Source organism: Mobula hypostoma, chromosome 22 (assembly GCF_963921235.1).
Source record: "Mobula hypostoma chromosome 22, sMobHyp1.1, whole genome shotgun sequence".
In the NCBI taxonomy this organism is placed as follows: Eukaryota; Metazoa; Chordata; class Chondrichthyes; order Myliobatiformes; family Myliobatidae; genus Mobula; species Mobula hypostoma.
In genome coordinates this window covers 56,909,944-56,928,772 of record NC_086118.1, presented here as the reverse complement: position 1 = coordinate 56,928,772, position 18,829 = coordinate 56,909,944, and the positions used below count along the sequence as shown (strand labels likewise).

The 18,829-nt window shown below is 47.3% G+C and overlaps 1 long non-coding RNA gene across 1 annotated transcript in view; it reads right to left on the bottom strand.

Annotated features, from left to right (window-relative positions):
* The window catches only part of LOC134336443 (uncharacterized), a 37,763-nt gene extending 24,779 nt beyond the window's left edge, over nt 1-12,984 (bottom strand). The window contains exon 1 of the long non-coding RNA XR_010015792.1: nt 12,850-12,984. This is a non-coding gene — a long non-coding RNA (uncharacterized LOC134336443). The remainder of the gene's footprint in view (nt 1-12,849) is intronic.
* Nucleotides 12,985-18,829: the final 5,845 nt, after the last annotated feature.

Genomic DNA, 18,829 nt, shown 5'->3' with positions numbered 1-18,829 from the left:
TCCTAAAGATGCTGCCTGGCCTGCTGCGTTCACCAGCAACTTTGATGTGTGTTGCTTGAATTTCCAGCATCTGCAGAATTCCTGTTGTTTCCATCCGTGGACTCACTTTACACCACACGCTGTCGGAGCAGGGCTGCCAGGATAATCAAGGACACGACCCACCCAGCCAACACACTTTTCGTCCCTCTTCCCTTCAGGAGAAGGCTCAGGAGCTTGAAGACTTGTACGGCCAGATTTGGGAACAGCTTCTTTCCAACCATGATAAGACTGCTGAACGGATCCTGACCCGGATCTGGGCCGTACCCTCCAAACATCCGGACCTGCCTCTCGGTTTTTTTGCACTTCCTTACTTTCCATTTTTCTATTTTCTATTTATGATTTATAATTTAAATTTTTAATATTTACTCATTTTTGCTATTTTAAATATTTAATATTCGTTATCCAGGGAGTGGGAAGTGCAGAATCAAATATCGCTGTGATGATTGTACGTTCTAATAACAATTGTTTGGCAACAATAAAGTATAAAGTATAAAGTATAACTAGGCCTCACCAATGTCTTATAAACTTCAATGTAACATCCCATCTCCTGTACTCATTACATTGATTTACGGAGGCCAATGTGCCAAAAGCTCTCTCTATGACCCGATCTACCTGTGACGCCACTTTCAAGGAATCATGGACCTGCAATCCCAGATCCCTCTGCTCTACCACATGTTGTGGGAAATGTTGATTTTCACACAGCCACACCTATGATGAACACAAAGCTGTTTCTCACCACGTTTCACACCAGGAAAGGAAATTGCTTGTTTGGTTGCATAACACTAATTAAAACAGTGTTATACATCGAGTTTCCAGGATGCTGTCTTAATTCATTCTTGCGATTTTTCTTCTCACAGAACGTCAACGGGTTATTAACCTCCGGACTTGTCTGTGTCACGAGCCACCACGTAGACTCCGCGCTGCCAATATCTGGAATTGGAATGGTCACATCTGCAGAGAAAAGCTTGTCTTGCAAACTGTTTCAAATTCAGATCCGTTTACTTACCTCATCAAAACATACGGCCAACACAACCTACGGATGTGCAGGGGACAGCCCACAGGTTCAGGCGCCAACACAACGTGCCCACAATGTTCAGCAAATCAACACATGCAACAACAACAACACAACAAACAAAATAACAACAGCAAAACAAGCCTCTTTTCTCCCTCCTACCCATCTCACATACACAGACAGGCCTCCAAACCCAGGACAGGCCACTCTGGGCCTCCAACCCCAGGACAGGCCATCTCTGGGCTTCTAACCCCAGGACAGGCCATCTCTGGGCTTCTAACCCCAGGACAGGCCATCTCTGGGCTTCTAACCCCAGGACGGGCCGCTCCGGGCCTCCAACACCAGGACGGGCCATCTCCGGGCCTCCAACCCCAGGACAGGCCTCTCCAGGCCTCCAACCCCAGTGCGGGCCGCTCCGGGCCTCTAACCCCAGGACAGGCTGCTCCAGGCCTCCAACCCTAGGACAGGCCTCTCCAGGCCTCCAACCCCAGTGCGGGCTGCTCCGGGCCTCTAACCCCAGGACAGGCTGTTCCGGGCCTCCAACCGCCAGGCCCTGGCTCGGCCTCACAGATGTGCAAACATTAGGCCTCTGACTTCAGGACGCGCTTACCTAGAGGCTTCAACTATCAGGCCTCAACTTTCGGTCTTCAATTTTCAGACAACTACCTTCAGCATCGACCGCAGTACCCTGCTGTTCACAGGACTTCCGGGTCTCCACCTCCAGACTCAGATGGGCTACCAATCCCAGGACTCACTGACAATTACTGCAGAGTACATTGAGGTGGAACAAGGGGTAGGAGGAGCTGTCCTTGAGCCTGGTGGCTTGTGCTTTAAGGCATTAGTAACTTTTTCTCAACAGAGGAGAGAAGAGAGAATTCCTGGGAAGGTAGCAACAGGGTAGCCAGTTGCAGCTGAAACATCAACTGTGTATTCCCCTCCATAGATACTGCCTGACCTGCCGTGTTTGTACATTTTCCCGTAACGGTCTGGGTTTCCTCTGGATGTCTGGTTTCCTCCCATGTTCCAAACACAAGCTCTGCAATTCAAGCATCATCCTGGCAAATCTCCTCCCCACCCTCTCTACGGCTTCCACATCCTTCCTATAATGAGACGACCAGAACTGAACACATTACCAGTGTTTTGTAGAGTTGTAACATTACTCACTTGATCTCAATCCACCAAGTGACAAAGGCCAGCACACTGTAACCACCCTATCAACTAGCACAGCAACCTCGAGGAATTTATGGACGTGGACCCCAAGACCCTCTGTTCCTCCACACAGCTAAGAATCCCGCCATTAACCCTGTACCTTGCCTTCAAGTTTGACCTTGCAAAGTGAATCACTTCACACTTTCCTGCATTGAACTCCATCTGCCACTTCTCTGTCCCTATTCAGACTTTGTTGATTGTTGACGCAAACTATGCATTTATATTTCAATATACTTGTGACAAATAAAGCTCACCTTTAAAACTTTAGGTGGCCATGATTTCTTTTTCTTCCTTTGTTCTTGTAATAGTTAACCTGCACCATAGCCCTCCCATCCACGTGCTTATCCAAACTTCTCTTAAATATTGCAATCAAACCCACAACCACCACTTTCTCTAACTTCCCCTACCAGTCAAGAACCTGTCAATCTCTGCTTTAAATGTACCAAGTGACTTGGGCTCCACAGCCAATTCACCACCCTCTGGCAGAAGAAATTCCTCCTCATCTCTGTTCAAAAGGGACGTCCCTCTATTCTGAGTCGGTGTCCTGAGATCCAAGACTTTCCACGAATGGAACATCCTATCCACGTCCACTCTATCTTTGCCTTTCACTATCCAGAGGGTTTCAGTGAGATTCCCCTTATCTATCTGAGCTCCAGTGGGTACAGGCCCACCGCCATCAAACACACCTCCTACGTCAACCCTTCCATTCCTGCGATCATTCTTGTGAACCTCCTCAGATTCTCGTCTCCAGGGCCAGCACATCCTCACGGGGCCGAGATTCCAAATGCAGTCTGACCAACAGGAATCCTGAAAGACCACAGGACTGACGTGCTGTCCCTCACGGACACCTGCAAAGAGCATCTATAGCTGGTCAATGTCGATGTGAACGACTGGGAAGACAGAACAGACTGCCAGGCCTCCTGGAGTCGGGCAGTTTGAAAGGGCCTGCGAAGAGCAGAAAGTCCCCGCGTCAATGAGCTGGCTGCCAAGAGAGCTGGACAGAAAGGGAGGGCCGTTCCAACCAGATGACCGTCTTCCTTCACCTGCGGCCACTGTGGAAGAGACTGTCACTCCAGAGTGGAACTCCTCAGGCACTCTAGGAAGTGCACCACCACCAGCTGACACCCAAGGCCTTTTGAGACAGAAGGATGCCAACAACAATAACGGTACAGCAAGAGACAGAGGTCTCTCCATTCTCCTACACGAACGGTGTACACTTGAAAGCACTTCAAACTGCAGGGAGCTGTGGACACGTCTCGGTACGTCATAGAAACCAGCCTCCCCTCCATGGATCCTGTCTACACTTCTCGCTGCCCCAGTTACGTCCAGGGTGGCTGGGGCTTTGACTATGCTAGTTAGCACAATCAAAGAGTCAACCCACCCTGAGCTTATTGTCTTCTCCCCTCTCCCATCAGGCAGAAGGTACAAAACGTCTGAAAGCACGAAGCACCAGGCTAGGGCAGCTTCTATCCTGCTGGGATAAGACTACTGAACAGACCCCTAGCGCACAGCTTGATGTCTCCTATGCTCTTGCTCTTTCATTGATCCTCTTTACAGTTACCGTTCTATAGGTTCGCTGAGTATGCCCGCAGGAAAAAGAATCTCAGGGTTGTTTGTGATGACATGTATGTATTCTGATAATAAACTTTTGCTTTGAACTTTTTGAACTTTTCTACTTCGTTATGATCTTGCACCTTATTGTTTGCCTTGTACTGCACTTTCTCTGTAGCTGTAACACTTTATTCTGCATTCTGTTGTCACTCTACTTTGTTCTAGTTCTTGATCTGCTCTGTATGAACAGTATGCAAGACAAGATTTTCACCATACCCTTGTATGTGTGACAATGTGTGACCAGCTTACCAATTTAATTCTCACAATGGAGCATGTCAAATGACATACAGTTACAGACAAGAGGCCACAGCCTACACCAACTACCTTTCTTTGAAAGACTAATTCTAATCTGAGAATTTAATGAATCACTGCTTCACGCACAGCAGATTGGACCTAACAAGACTGATTTCAGAGTTTTAGCAGTTGGCTTAAGAGACTTGAATGAGATTTGAAGTCTTTTAAGGGCATAAAAGGTTACGGGGAGAAAGCAGAAGAATGGGTTTAGAGGGATAATAAATCAGTTTGACGGGCCAAATGTCCTCTGCTTCTGCTCCTACGTCATATGGGTTTAGTAGACCACCGTAAATAATGTGAACGAGGGGGCAATTTTTTTCAAAGATTTTTGTGATTAGCTTCCTTACTTATATATACCTGTACATAGAGAGAGGAGGAATTCCGTTAGTCAGAGGTGGTCAATTCGAGTCCCATTTAATTTCTCTGGCATTTGTCATGAAATTTGTTAATTTTGTGGCAGCAGTACAATGCGATACATAATAATAGAGGAGATGAAACTGAATTACAGTAAGTATACATAGGTCTATTAAATAGTTAAACTGAGATAAGTAAAGCAAAAACAGATATTTTTTTTTAAATCACTATCACAGACCGTTGTTGAGGCCAAGTCAACAAAGGTTGATAGGTTCCTAATAAGTAAGGGCAGCAATGGTTATGTGGAGAGGGCAGGGCAGGAGGCTGGGGTTGAGAGGGACGATGGAATGGTGGAGCAGACTCAATGGGCCAGACACTCCTGTATCTTACTGTCTTTCCCCAGATAGACCTCCAGTGATCAAATACAGTTTATTCCATCTCGTTTCTATTGGTTCCGTCTGCTCAAAGCTTTTCTCTGTATGTTCTGAAACAGCAGATGAAGAATTTCATGTTGTGAGTTTAATGTTTGGTCTGGTGAAGGACCAAACCGTTGACTTTTGTCTCAATAACCGGTGACCTGGGAGGAACTTGTTTTCTGTGTCTCAGGCGAGTGACCGGCGTGGGTTTACCACGGCTATCTGGTGACTGTGGCATTGAGCGGGTTAGCACGGCGCCGGGGGCGAGAGTTGGCAGTGTGCACACACCCCCTCACGAGGCTTTTTACACACAGACGCCAACGGAGGGGGGAGCCAGTCCACTGACTGGACTCCACACCACTGACTGGGCTCTGCCGCACTGGGGCCAAGCTCACGCACGCTGGAGCTGCTCGACACAACGAGGTCGATCAGACGCACACACTCACACTCACACACACATACATGCGTACTCTCACACACACTCTCACACACACACACACACACACACATACATACTCTCACACACACACACACACACACACACACACACTCTCACTCTTACACACACTGAACATCTTAACAGAAAATGCCCTCAGAGGAGACCCGGCAATCCTGAGGAACAACAGCAGAACCAGGAGGGAATAGGGAAGTATTTGAAATCCTAATGCATCTCTCCTGGAAGGCCTGACAACTTTTTTTTAGTCTGACAACTTTGCATTAGTTTGACAACTCCTCCTGATTCCACAAGCTCTCGAGCTCCTTCCAACCCTCGGAGAGTTACAGCGGAGAAGCAGACACTCTGTGGGAAGGTGGGGACTCTGATAACCCTGGGGGGCTGGAGATCCTGGCAGTTTTGGCAGTTGGACTGTGCAATCAAGTCAATCAAGATTCAATTAGCTCAGAGTCAGCAGAAAGCAGCTGATTGGACAATCGAGGTCAGGTGACCAAGCAGTTTGAACAGCTCAAACAGATAAATAGAGGGATAGCTCAAGCGAAGCGGCCAGTGTGTGAGTGGACCAGTGAAGGAGAGGAGCTTTGAGGCTTCGACTCGAGAGGCTTTGACCAGAAGAGGCGGAGGACGAGCTTGTTCCCAGTTAGTCTTTACAATGCTTCCTGAGACGGTGATGTGCCTCTCATGTGAGATGTGGCAGTCTTGGGGGAACTCCCCTCTCCCGCAGAGTCACATCTGCCAGAAGTGCATACGGCTGGGTGATCTGGAAGACCGTGTCAGGAATCTGGAGCAGCAGCTGGCTGACCTTCGACTCATAAGGGAGAATGAGGCAGTCATAGGTGAGAGCTACAGGGAGATAGTCACACCTAGGCTGCCGGAAGCAGGATGTTGGGTGACAGTCAGAGGGGAGAAAGCGAAGGTGAGCAGACAGGTAGTGCAGAGCACCCCTGTAGCCATTCCCCTGAATAATAAGTTTACCGTCCTGGATACTGTTGGCGGGGATGACCGACCAGGTGTGAGCCACGGTGGCAGGTCCTCCGGCACTGAGTCTGACCCTGTGGTGCTGAAGGGTGGGACGGAGAAGAGGAGAGCTGTCGTTATTGGAGACTCTATAGTCAGGGGAGCAGACAGGAGGTTTTGTGGACGTGAGAAGGACACCCGCATGGTTTGTTGCCTCCCGGGTGCCAGGGTCCGGGATGTCTCAGACCGGGTGCACGACATCCTGGTACGAGAGGGAAAGCAACCAGAAGTCGTGATACGTGTAGGGACCAACGACATAGGCAGACAGAGGGATGAGGTCCTAAAGTGTGAGTTTCGGGAACTAGGCAGAAGGCTGAAGAACAGGGCCTCAAGGGTGGCGTTCTCAGGATTGCTGCCAGTGCTACGTGATAGTGATGGTAAGAATTGGAGGAGATGGCAGTTGAATGCGTGGCTGAGGAGTTGGTGCAGGGGGCAGGGTTTTAGATTTTTAAATCATTGGGATCTCTTCTGGGGAAGGTGGGACCTGTACAGATTGGATGAGTTGCACCTGAACTCGAGGGGGAGCAATATCCTTGCAGGTAGGTTTGCTAGCATGGTTCGGGAGGGTTTAAACTAATTTGCGAGGTGGATGGGACCCAGAGCGATAGAGCAGTGAAAGAAGTGCATGGAGTAAAGCTGGATCTAACATACAGAGAGGCTTTGAGGAAAGAGAAGCAGAATAAACGGTGTAAAGGTAGTAAGGTAGAAGGGCTGAAATGTGAGTACTTCAATGCAAGAAGCATCAGGAACAAAGGTGATGAACTGAGAGCTTGGATACATACATGGAATTATGATGTAGTGGCCATTACAGAGGCTTGGCTGGCACCAGGGCAGGAATGGATTCTCAATATTCCTGGATTTCAGCCTTTTAAAAAGGATTGGGGGGGGGGGAGGAGAGGAGGGGTGGCATTACTGGTCAGGGATACTATTACAGCTGCAGAAAGGGTGGGTAATGTAGCAGGGTCCTCTTTTGAGTCAATATGGGTGGAAGTCAGGAACAGGAAGGGAGCAGTTACTCTACTGGGGGTATTCTATAGGCCCCCTGGTAGCAGCAGAGATACAGAGGAGCAGATTGGGAGGCAGATTTTGGAAAGGTGCAAAAATAACAGGGTTGTTATCATGGGTGACTTTAACTTCCCTAATATTGATTGGCACCTGATTAGTTCCAAGGGTTTGGACGGGGCAGAATTTGTTAAGTGTGTCCAGGACGGATTCCTGTCACAGTATGTGGACAGGCCGACCAGGGGGAATGCCGTACTAGATCTAGTACTAGGTAATGAACTGGGTCAGGTCACAGATCTCTGTGGGTGAGCATCTGGGGGACAGTGACCACCGTTCCCTGGCCTTTAGCATTATCATGGAAAAGGATAGAATCAGAGAGGACAGGAAAATTTTTAATTGGAGAAGGGCAAATTATGAGGCTATAAGGCTAGAACTTGCTGGTGTGAATTGGGATGATGTTTTTGCAGGGAAATGTACTATGGACATGTGGTCGATGTTTAGAGATCTCTTGCAGGATGTTAGGGATAAATTTGTCCCGGTGAGGAAGATAAAGAATGGTAGGGTGAAGGAACCATGGGTGACAAGTGAGGTGGAAAATCTAGTCAGGTGGAAGAAGGCAGCATACGTGAGGTTTAGGAAGCAAGGATCAGATGGGTCTATTGAGGAATATAGGGAAGCAAGAAAGGAGCTTAAGAAGGGGCTGAGAAGAGCAAGAAGGGGGCATGAGAAGGCCTTGGCGAGTAGGGTAAAGGAAAACCCCAAGGCATTCTTCAATTATGTGAAGAACAAAAGGATGGCAGGAGTGAAGATAGGACCGATTAGAGATAAAGGTGGGAAGATGTGCCTGGAGACTGTGGAAGTGAACGAGGTCCTCAATGAATACTTCTCTTTGGTATTCACCAATGAGAGGGAACTTGATGATGGTGAGGACAATATGAGTGAGGTTGATGTTCTGGAGCATGTTGATATTAAGGGAGAGGAGGTGTTGGAGTTGTCAAAATACATTAGGACAGATAAGTTCCCAGGGCCTGATGGAATATTCCCCAGGATGCTCCACGAGGTGAGGGAAGAGATTGCTGAGCCTCTGGCTAGGATCTTTATGTCCTCGTTGTCTACGGGAATGGTACCGGAGGATTGAAGGGTGGCGAATGTTGTCCCCTTGTTCAAAAAAGGTAGTAGGGATAGTCCGGGTAATTCTAGACCAGTGAGCCTTACATCTGTGGTGGGAAAGCTGTCGGAAAAGATTCTTAGAGACAGGATGTATAGGCATTTAGAGAATCATGGTCTGATCAGGGACAGTCAGCATGGCTTTGTGAAGGGCAGATCGTGTCTAACAAGCCTGATAAAGTTCTTTGAGGAGGTGACCAGGCATATAGATGAGGGTAGTGTAGTGGATGTGATCTACATGGATTTTAGTAAGGCATTTGACAAGGTTCCACACGGTAGGCTTATTCAGAAAGTCAGAAGGCATGGGATCCAGGGAAGTTTGGCAAGGTGGATTCAGAATTGGCTTGCCTGCAGAAGGCAGAGGGTCATGGTGGAGGGAGTACATTTGGATTGGAGGGTTGTGACTAGTGCTGTCCCACAAGGATTGGTTCTGGGACCTCTACTTTTCGTGATTTTTATTAACGACCTGGATGTGGGGGTAGAAGGGTGGGTTGGCAAGTTTGCAGACGACACAAAGGTTGGTGGTGTTGTAGATAGTGTAGAGGATTGTTGAAGATTGTAGAGAGACATTGATAGGTTGCAGAAATGGGCTGAAAAGTGGCAGATGGAGTTCAACCCGGAGAAGTGTGAGGTGGTACACTTTGGAAGGACGAACTCCAAGGCAGAGTACAAAGTAAATGGCAGGATACTTGGTAGTGTGGAGGAGCAGAGGGATCAGGGAGTACATGTCCACAGATCCCTGAAAGTTGCCTCACAGGTGGATAGGGTAGTTAAGAAAGCTTATGGGGTGTTAGCTTTCATAAGTCGAGGGATAGGGTTTAAGAGTTGCGATGTAATGATGCAGCTCTATAAAACTCTGGTTAGGCCACACTTGGAGTACTGTGTCCAGTTCTGGTCGCCTCACTATAGGAAGGATGTGGAAGCATTGGAAAGGGTACAGAGGAGATTTACCAGGATGCTGCCTGGTTTAGAGGGTATGGATTATGATCAGAGATTAAGGGAGCTAGAGCTTTACTCTTTGGAGACAAGGAGGATGAGAGGAGACATGATAGAGGTATAAAAGAGGAATAGATAGAGTGGATAATCAGCACCTCTTCCCCAGGGCACCACTGCTCAATACAAGAGGACATGGTTTTAAGGTAAGGGGTGGGAAGTTCAAGGGGGATATTAGAGGTAGGTTTTTTACTCAGAGAGTGGTTGGTGCGTGGAATGCACTGCCTGAGTCAGTGGTGGAGGCAGATACACTAGTGAAATTTAAGAGACTATCAGACAGGTATATGGAGGAATTTAAGGTGGGGGGTTATATGGGAGGCAGAGTTTGAGGGTCGACATGACAATGTGGGCCGAAGAGCCTGTACTGTGCTGTACTATTCTATGTTCTATACTTTAGTCCCCAGCTCTGACTGGCTGCATTCAGCATGGGCAGAGCCTGTGGAGGGATGGAGACACACAACTGCCATCAGCAAGATCTAACAGTCTAACTCCAATCTAAATATAGAACAGTGCAGCAGAGGCCATTTGGCCCAACAACTCTGTGCTCTCCCAATCTCATCACCTGTACTCACTCCCCCAGTTCCCTGTCTGTTCACGTGAAACTTGCATTTCTTATCAGAGTAAAATGTCCCAAACTGATTCTTAGTAGAGATGTTAAGTTCAGTTGGAATGAGCAGATGGTTGGGAAAGTGAGGACAATGTATTCAGGGTGGTGGGTCCACATTTGTTTTTAAATTTACTTTGGCGATACAATGTGGGGTAGGCCTGCTGGCTCGTCGAGCCATACTGCCCCAACTCCCCTCAATAACCCCGATTTAACCCTGACCTAATCACAGGACAATTTACAATGACCAGTTAACCTCTGGACTGTGGCAGGAAACCGGAGCACCCAGGGAAACACAAACGTCGCAAGAGAAGGACGTACAGAAGACACTGGGATTGAACTCTGACACGCTGAGCTGAATTAACATTGCGCCCAGCGCTGCGCTACCGTGGAGATCTTTGACCCCCAACGCGGACTGTCCCTCTGCCTCCACGGATGCAGCGCGACCTGCTGAGGTGGTTTCAACAATAAAAACATCGACGATGCCAAAGACGGGACGTTGGGATACTGTGTTCCGTTCTGGGTGCCTCGTTATAGGAAGGCTGTGGAGGCTTTAGAGAGTGTGTGGAGGAGATTGATCAGGGTGCCGCCTGGATTAAAAAGCGTGCCCTGTGAGGAGAGGTTGAGGGAGCTCGAGCTTTTCTCTTTGCAGTGAAGGGGGATGAGAGGTGACCTGATAGAGGTGTACAAGATGAGAAGAGGCATAGATCGAGTGGATAGTCAGAGGCTTTTTCCCAGGGTGGAAATGGCTAGTAGCAGGGAGCATAATTTTAAGGCGATTGGAGGAAAGTACAGGGGGATGTCAGAGGTAGGTTGTTTACACAGAGGGTGGTCGGTGTGTGGAACACACTGCCGGGGTGGTGCTAGAGACAGATACATTAGGGACATTTAAGAAATTCTTAGGCACATGAATAACCGTCACCAGCAACAAGGAGACGGCATACGGAAGGGAGGAGATCGAAGAGGTGGAAGAGCTCGAGGGCTGGTGCCAGGCAAATAACCTCCTCCCTAATGTCAACAAGACAAGGAAGGTAGTTATTGACTTTAGGAGGACTCCCACCACTCACATCCCCCTTTACATCAATGGCACAGCAGCGGACACCGCAAGCAGCCCCAAACTCCCCGGGGTGCGCATCGCACACAATCTCTCACGGTCCCAGAACACAATCAGGAAAGCTCTACTTTACGAGGAGGCTGAAGGGAGCTGGACTTTGCACATCTACCATCACATCGTTCTACGGAAGCGCAGTAGAGAGCATCCTGACGTGCTGTGTCACTGCTCGGTACGGAGACCGCACTGTGGTGGACAGGAGGACCCTACAACGGGTTGTCAAAACTGCCCAACGCACCACCAGGTGCAGCCCACCCACTAGCAAGGACTTGGACACAAAGAGGTGCTGGAAAAGGGCCAGTAACATCATGAGGGATCCATCCACCCTGCTCATGGTCTGCCTGGCCCACTCCCATCAGGGAGGAGGCTATGTAACATCCACGCCAGGACCATCAGACTTGAAAACAGTTACTTCTCTCAAGCAGTAAGGCTGATATTTGTCAGCCACACTAGGTATAGACAACCCTGTATCTACTATCACTTTACAGATATACAATCAATACAAATATATAAAGCTATCTTATACATTTATTCTTTATTATTGTGTTTTTTCTCTGCATTGCATCCGGAGTAATAATTATTTCATACTCCTTTACACTTGTGTACAGAAAATTACATTAAATAATCTTGAATCTTAAATCTTGGATTGTAGAAAAATGGGGGGGCTGTGTGGGAGGGAAGGGTTAGATTAGTCTTGGAGTAGGTTAGGGGTCAGCACAACATTATGGGCTGAATGGCCTGTACATGATTGTACTGTTCTGTGTTCTATCCCTTGAGACTGCAGAGAACTTGTTTTCCAGTTCCTGTGCCCAATGGCCATGCCTCAGTACACAGCAGAGAACAGCATTGATCGTTACAAACAACTCTGATGTTAGTCAGGACTGCTGAAATGATTTTCCTCGCCAGGGCTGTGCCAAGCAGGCAGCAAGATATCCTTCCGGTGGGAAGCAAGGCTCCTGAGGGTTCTGCAGGAGACGTGGGGACCCTCTTCATGGTCCATGGACTCAGAATGAGGGCAGGAAGTGTGCAGGAGGAGAGAAAGAGAAGGTGTTGGCTGGGGTGTGGTGATAGTGCTGAGATGTGCTGGCATGTAGCAGTGAAAAAGCCCTGAAGCTCTCTGCAGCTAAATCATTTTCTCATGGTTTTTAGCATAAGAGGCTCACTCATATGACACATCCATCTGTAACCATAAATAACTAAAATTAATCTCCTAAACACAGGAGGTTCTGCAAGTGCAGGAAATCTTGAGCAACACAGACAAACTCAGCAGGTCAGGCAGCGTGCATGGAGGTGGAATGAACAGTCGACATCCCAGGCCCAGGTTCTACACAGTGGTAATGATCTGATCTGTGTGACCAGCATGCAAAACAAGCTTTTCACTCAACCCTGCTACATGCCATCAGAATAAACCAAGTCCAACTCAATTTGCATTTTCATCTGCATTTAACTGAAATGTTTTGATGTACATGACTAGTAAATTTAATCAAAAACCTCATCTAAACCTCTTCGCTGTACCTTGCTACACATGATGATAATCAACTGATTTACCAGTTTAAAAATGCCAACCTTTTGTCTCCTCTGACACTCCTGCAATTTTCCTGCCAAAGTTCCCGGTTCAGAACGACGGCTTGAACGCTCAGAACCTCTGAAACCAGAGGGAAGGTAACCACCTTCAACCCCAAACGAAGGCTGATGGAGAGCTTGCCACTGACATTACATCAGAGATACTAACTGGCTGAGATATTCTGAGTGACTGCTGTTAGCTCACAATCTTTCTGGATTGTTATTTTAGTTAGAGATACAGCACAGTGGCGGGTGGAGATGCGATCCGTCTCTGTCAGAGGTGTAAGTAAGGCTTGCTTGCAGGGCACCCTTGGGCTCTCTTTGTGCACACTTATTTAATTGATATGTATATTTTCTTACTTTAATTTATAGCTTTTTTTATTATTATGCACTGCACTGTACAGCTGCCGCAGAACAACAAGTTTCACGACATACGCCAGTGATATTAAACCTGGTTCCTCTTCTGACTCAGGAATAGCTTCTTCCCCTCTGCCATCTGACTGCTAAATGGACATTGAACCCTTGAAAACTACCTCACTTTTTAAAATTTAACTATTTAATATACTGATGCACTATCAATTACTCCAGAAGACTGGAAGTAGAGTAAATATTGAAAGGCTTTTATTAACAGTAAATGGACGAACGTCCATGCTGAGTATCTGTCCTGGACTGAGGGAGGAGCAGTGACACAGTCGCCTTTATTCAGGGGTCTGTGGGAGGAGCCACAGGAGCAGTCAGCAGAGGGGCCTGTCCAGACAGGTAACCCAGTTACAACGTATATATATATATATATATATGGTTTACCACATATACATAAATATTTACTGCGATTGACTTATTTATTTTTTTCTATATCAATAAGTATTGCATTAACAAATTTCACGACACGTGCTGGTGATATTAAACCTGATTCAGATTCTGAAGCCTGAAGTCCCACACCGCCAGTGACTTCCCTTCAACCATTCAGTTCCTGAACCAACTGGCAAAACCCCGACGACTACAGTTCAGCAGCACCATGAACCATGAGGCCCTCTGTTTGTCCGGGTCAACCACGATGTTGATCCTAGCTGTCCGTGGGGTGCACAAGCCACGACAGTACGACACGGAGGGTAAGCTGTTGCCCACTCAGCAGGAGTTGCCAGTCAGCATTGAACTCAACATTGGACTGACTTAGGGACTCCAGCTCCGGATTTTTCCTCAGGGTTTACCCCTTGAAGCCTTCCCCGTGAAGTGGGTACAGTCGCAAGGCAGCAGAGGTTTGAGATCAGAGTTTTCCTTCTCCCAGGTGAGCTGCCAACCACAGCTGACGAGCTCCATTTGCCCAAAGTGACTGGTTTTAAGGAGCCTGTAACCTGTCTTTGCCCCTTCTCCTGTCAGTAGAGACGTGGTTCTGCTGGGCTCAGCAGCCAAGCTCTAGTGAGGCCTATGATCACTTTGCATCCAAGTGGACTTTCAATGGTCTAGATGTGCACTTTCTAGTTAAAATTATGACGCCTATCTGATGCTGTTCCTTGTGATGAAGTTTGTCATCGTGCCCACAGATGGACTTACTTGTACCTATGTCAATAAACTCAACTTTTTTTTTACAAAATATCTTGATTACAAATTCAGCACTACAACATATACAAACCAGTGACCAACACAGTTACTATACTACTGCTAGACAAACGCCATTAAACTAACACTTTTCCATCTCTGTCAATGGTGGTGCTAATCCCCCGCGGTGCCCAACGGTCCCGGAAAGCCTCTATGGTCACCATGGACAGCGCGTGTTCCTGCTCAATGGTTACCAGGGCACGGGCGTACCCCCTAAACATTGCTAGCCAGTCTGCCCAGGCAGATCCTCCACCACCCATTTCCAGGACCCACGGATAGATGTTTTCGCCAGCCCCAGGAGCAAGTTGACAAGATGGTCATCTCTCCATGCCCCCCTGGATGACCATATAAATAGGGTGGGGCTAAAATGTAACCAGAAGGCGAGGAGCAGCCCTCGTAAATACACAATTTGCACTGCTGTAACTATATGTTAAAATTATGTGGTTCTGTCAGTGTTAGTCTTTGGTTTGTCCTGTTTTCTGTGATATCACTCCGGAGAAACATTGTATCATTTCTTAACGCATGTATGCATTTCTAAATGACAATAAAAGAGGACTGAGTGTTCTCATAATCTAAAAAAGAAGGGGCTGCCCCCTCACACACCCCATGTACACGTGGCACACGGTCTCCTCCAGCCCCCAGAAGTGCCATGCGGCTGGGAGGTCCGTGTACAAACTAAGGATCTTGTTACAGGGCACCGCTCAAAGCAGCGGCCTCCACCCCAGATCCCCAAGGTGCATGGGAAGAACTCCCTCCACTGGGGACCCCCTCACCTCCGGGTGGAAAGTCAGCCCACCACTGGCGTGCAACTCAACTTTGACAACCACCTAGTCAATGATCTAGTTACGCACAACTCTTTTGGGACCTTGTCAAAGGCCTTGCTGCATCAATCACAAATCCCACATCGATCCTGGTTAAGAACTGTTGTGACTCAGAAGGCTATTAGGAGGGTGCAGGCTGACCATTCCTCATTGCGCAGGAACAGCTCCTCCATGGAGAGATAAGAGCACCAAGTTTCAGGGCGCACACACAACGGACAATCTCACCTGGCCCCTCAAGACCAGTTCTTCAGTAAAGGACAGCAGCGTCCACCTCCTGAGGAGATTGAGGCTCCCTCCCCTTATCCTAATCAATTTTTACAGCAGCACCATCAAGAACATCCCAACTAAATGCATCACCATCTGGTATGGGAATTGGAAGACGTCTAACCACAAGACCCTATGTAAGATTGTGAGGACTGTTGAGATCACCAATGTCTCTCTTCCACCCAAGTGAGATATTTATCAGGAGCGCTGCATATGCAGGGCCCTTAGCATTGTCAATAGTCCCTCCCATCTGTCCCACAATCTCTTTGACCACCACCCCCCAACACCACCATCAAGCAGGAAGTACCATAGCATTAGGACATCAACTGTTAGGATGAGAATCAGCTTCTTCCCCCAGGACGTGAGACTCCCTGCCACCAGCCACATCTCATCACTTATGAAGTGCCAGTAGTGTTATACTGTTTACTTTTCAACTTGTGTAATAAATACACCTTATGTTAAACGCCAAACTTCTGAAATAGATTTTACTATCTGTTAATTTTGGGTGGCGCAGTGGAGATATGTCTCTACTAAAGCAGGTGTAAGGTGCTCCTTCCCTCCACTAGCCTGCAGGTCACCCTTGGGCGAAGTGTAGCACCTGCTTAGCCCCCCCCCCCACCCTGCTGATCAGGGTCATGCGGAGCCATGGGAGCAGGTGGTGGATGGTTGTACGACTTGTGCCCATCACAAGTCCTGGTTATGTGACCACTGACACCAGGCAGACAATCTCTGAAGAGTATTGATAATGGCTGGGGTCACCTGTCTTGTAAAGACACTGCCCAGAAGGCAAAGGCAAACCACTTCCGTACAAAAATTTGCCAAGAACGATCTTGGTCATGAGTCACGTCACCGAATGATGATGATGATAATCTGTCAATTTATTTGTGGTAATATTACTTTATGTATTGTGTGTGAGTTATATGCACTGTGTTGTGCATCTTGGTCCAGGGTAACGTTGTTTCTTTTAACGGTGTACATTTGGGTGTTTGACAGTGTTTAGTTGGGATGTTTGATAGTGTACATTTGGAGGTTTGACAGTGTACATGTGGACAATTGACAGTGTACATGTGTACAATTGATGGTGTACATTTGGGCGTTTGACAGTGTACATTTCGAGGTTTGACAGTGTAAGTGTGGACATGTGGACAGTTGGCAGTATACATAGAAACATAGAAATCTACAGCACATTACAGGCCCTTCGGCCCATAATGTTGTGCCGACCATGTAACCTACTCTAGAAACTGCCTAGAATTTCCCTAGTGCATAGCATCCTATTTTTCTGAGCTCCATGTACCTATCTAAGAGTCTCTTAAAAGACCCTATTGTATCTGCATCTACCACTGTTGCTGGCAGCCCATTCCACGCACCCACCACTCTCCGTATGAAAAACTTACCCCTGACATCCCCCTTGCACCTACTTCCAAGCACCTTAAAACTGTGCCCTCTGGCATTAACCATTTCAGCCCTAGGAAAAAGCCTCTGACTATCCACACAATCAATGCCTCTCATCATCTTATACACCTCTATCAGGTCACCTCTCATCCTCCATCGCTCCAAGGAGAAAAGACCAAGTTCACTCAATCTAATCTCATAAAGTATGCCCTCCAATCCGGGCAACATGCTTGTAAATCTCTGCACTCTCTCTGTAGTATCCACATCCCTCCTGTAGTGAGGTAACCAGAACTGAACACAGTAACTCCAAGTGGGGTCTAACTAAGTCTTGTATAGCTGTAACATTACCTCACAGCTCTTGAACTCAATCCCATGGTTGATGAAGGCCAACATACCATACGCCTTCTTAACAACACTGTCAATCTGTGTAGCAACTTTGAGTGTCCTGTGGACACGGATCCCAAGTTCTCTCTGATCCTCCACACTGCCATGAGTCTTACCATTAATATGATATTCTGTCTTCAGATATGACCTACTGAAATGAACCACTTCACACGTATCTGGTCTGAACTCCATCTGCCACTTCTCAGTCCAGTTTTGCATCCTATCCATGTCCTGCTGTAATCTCTGTCAATCTTCCAGACTATCTACAACACCCCCAACCTTTGTGTCATCAGCAAATTTACTAACCCATTCCTCCACTTCCTCATCCAGGTCAGTTATAAAAATCATAAAGAGAAGGTGTCCCAGAACAGATCCCTGAGACACACCACTGGTCACCAACTCCATGCAGAATGCAAAGCATCCACAACCACCCTTTGCCTTCTGTGGTCAAGCCAATTCTGGATTCACAAAGCAAGGTCTCGTTGGATCCCATTACTTTCTGAATGAGCCTCGCATGGGGAACCTTATCAAATGCCTTACTGAAATCCATGTACACTACATCTACTGCTCTACTTTCACCAATTTGTTTTGTCACATCCTCAAATAATTCAATCAGGCTCATAAGGCGTGAACCGCCCTTGACAAAGCCAAGCTGACTATCCTTAATCATATTATGTCTCGCCAAATGCTCGTAAATACTGCTTCTCAGGATCTTCTCCAACAACTTGCCCACCAATGAAGTTAGACTCTCTGGTCTAAAATTTCCTAGGTTATCTTTATTTCCTTTCTTGAACAAGGGAACAACATTTGCAACTTTCCAATCCTCTGGTACTTCTCCCATCTTTATTGATGATGCAAAGATCATCGCCAGGGGCTCAGCAATCTCCTCTCTCACGTCCCACAGTAGCCTGGGGTATATCTCATCTAGTCCTGGTGATTTATCTAACTTAATACCTGTCAAAAGCTCCAGCACATCCTCTTTCTTAATGTCTATACACTCAAGGTTTTCAGTTGGCTGTAAATCAGCCCCACAATTGCCAAGGTCCTTGTCACTGGTGAATACTGAGGCAAAGTATTCATTAATTATCTCTGCTACCTCCTCCGGCTCCAGGCACATGTTTCTACTCTCTCTCCTGATTCGTCTTATTCTCACATGGCTCATCCTCTTGCTCTTCACATACTTGTGGAATGCCTTGGGGTTTTCCTTAACCCTGCTCACCAAGGCCTTCTCATAGCCCGTTCTAGCTCTCCTAACTTCATTCTTGAACCACTTCCGGGCACCCTTCTGATTTTCCAGAGCTCTAACAGTACTTAGTCTCTTGAACCTTTCATAAGCTTTTCTTCTTGACTAGATTTTCTACATCCTTTGTACACCATAGTTCTTTTACCCTACCATCCTTTCTCTGCCTCAATGGAACACACCAAGGCAGAACACCATGCAAATATTCCCCGAACATTTGCCACATTTATGTTGCTCATTTCCCTGAGAACATCTGCTCCCAGTTTATGATCCCCAGTTCCTGCCT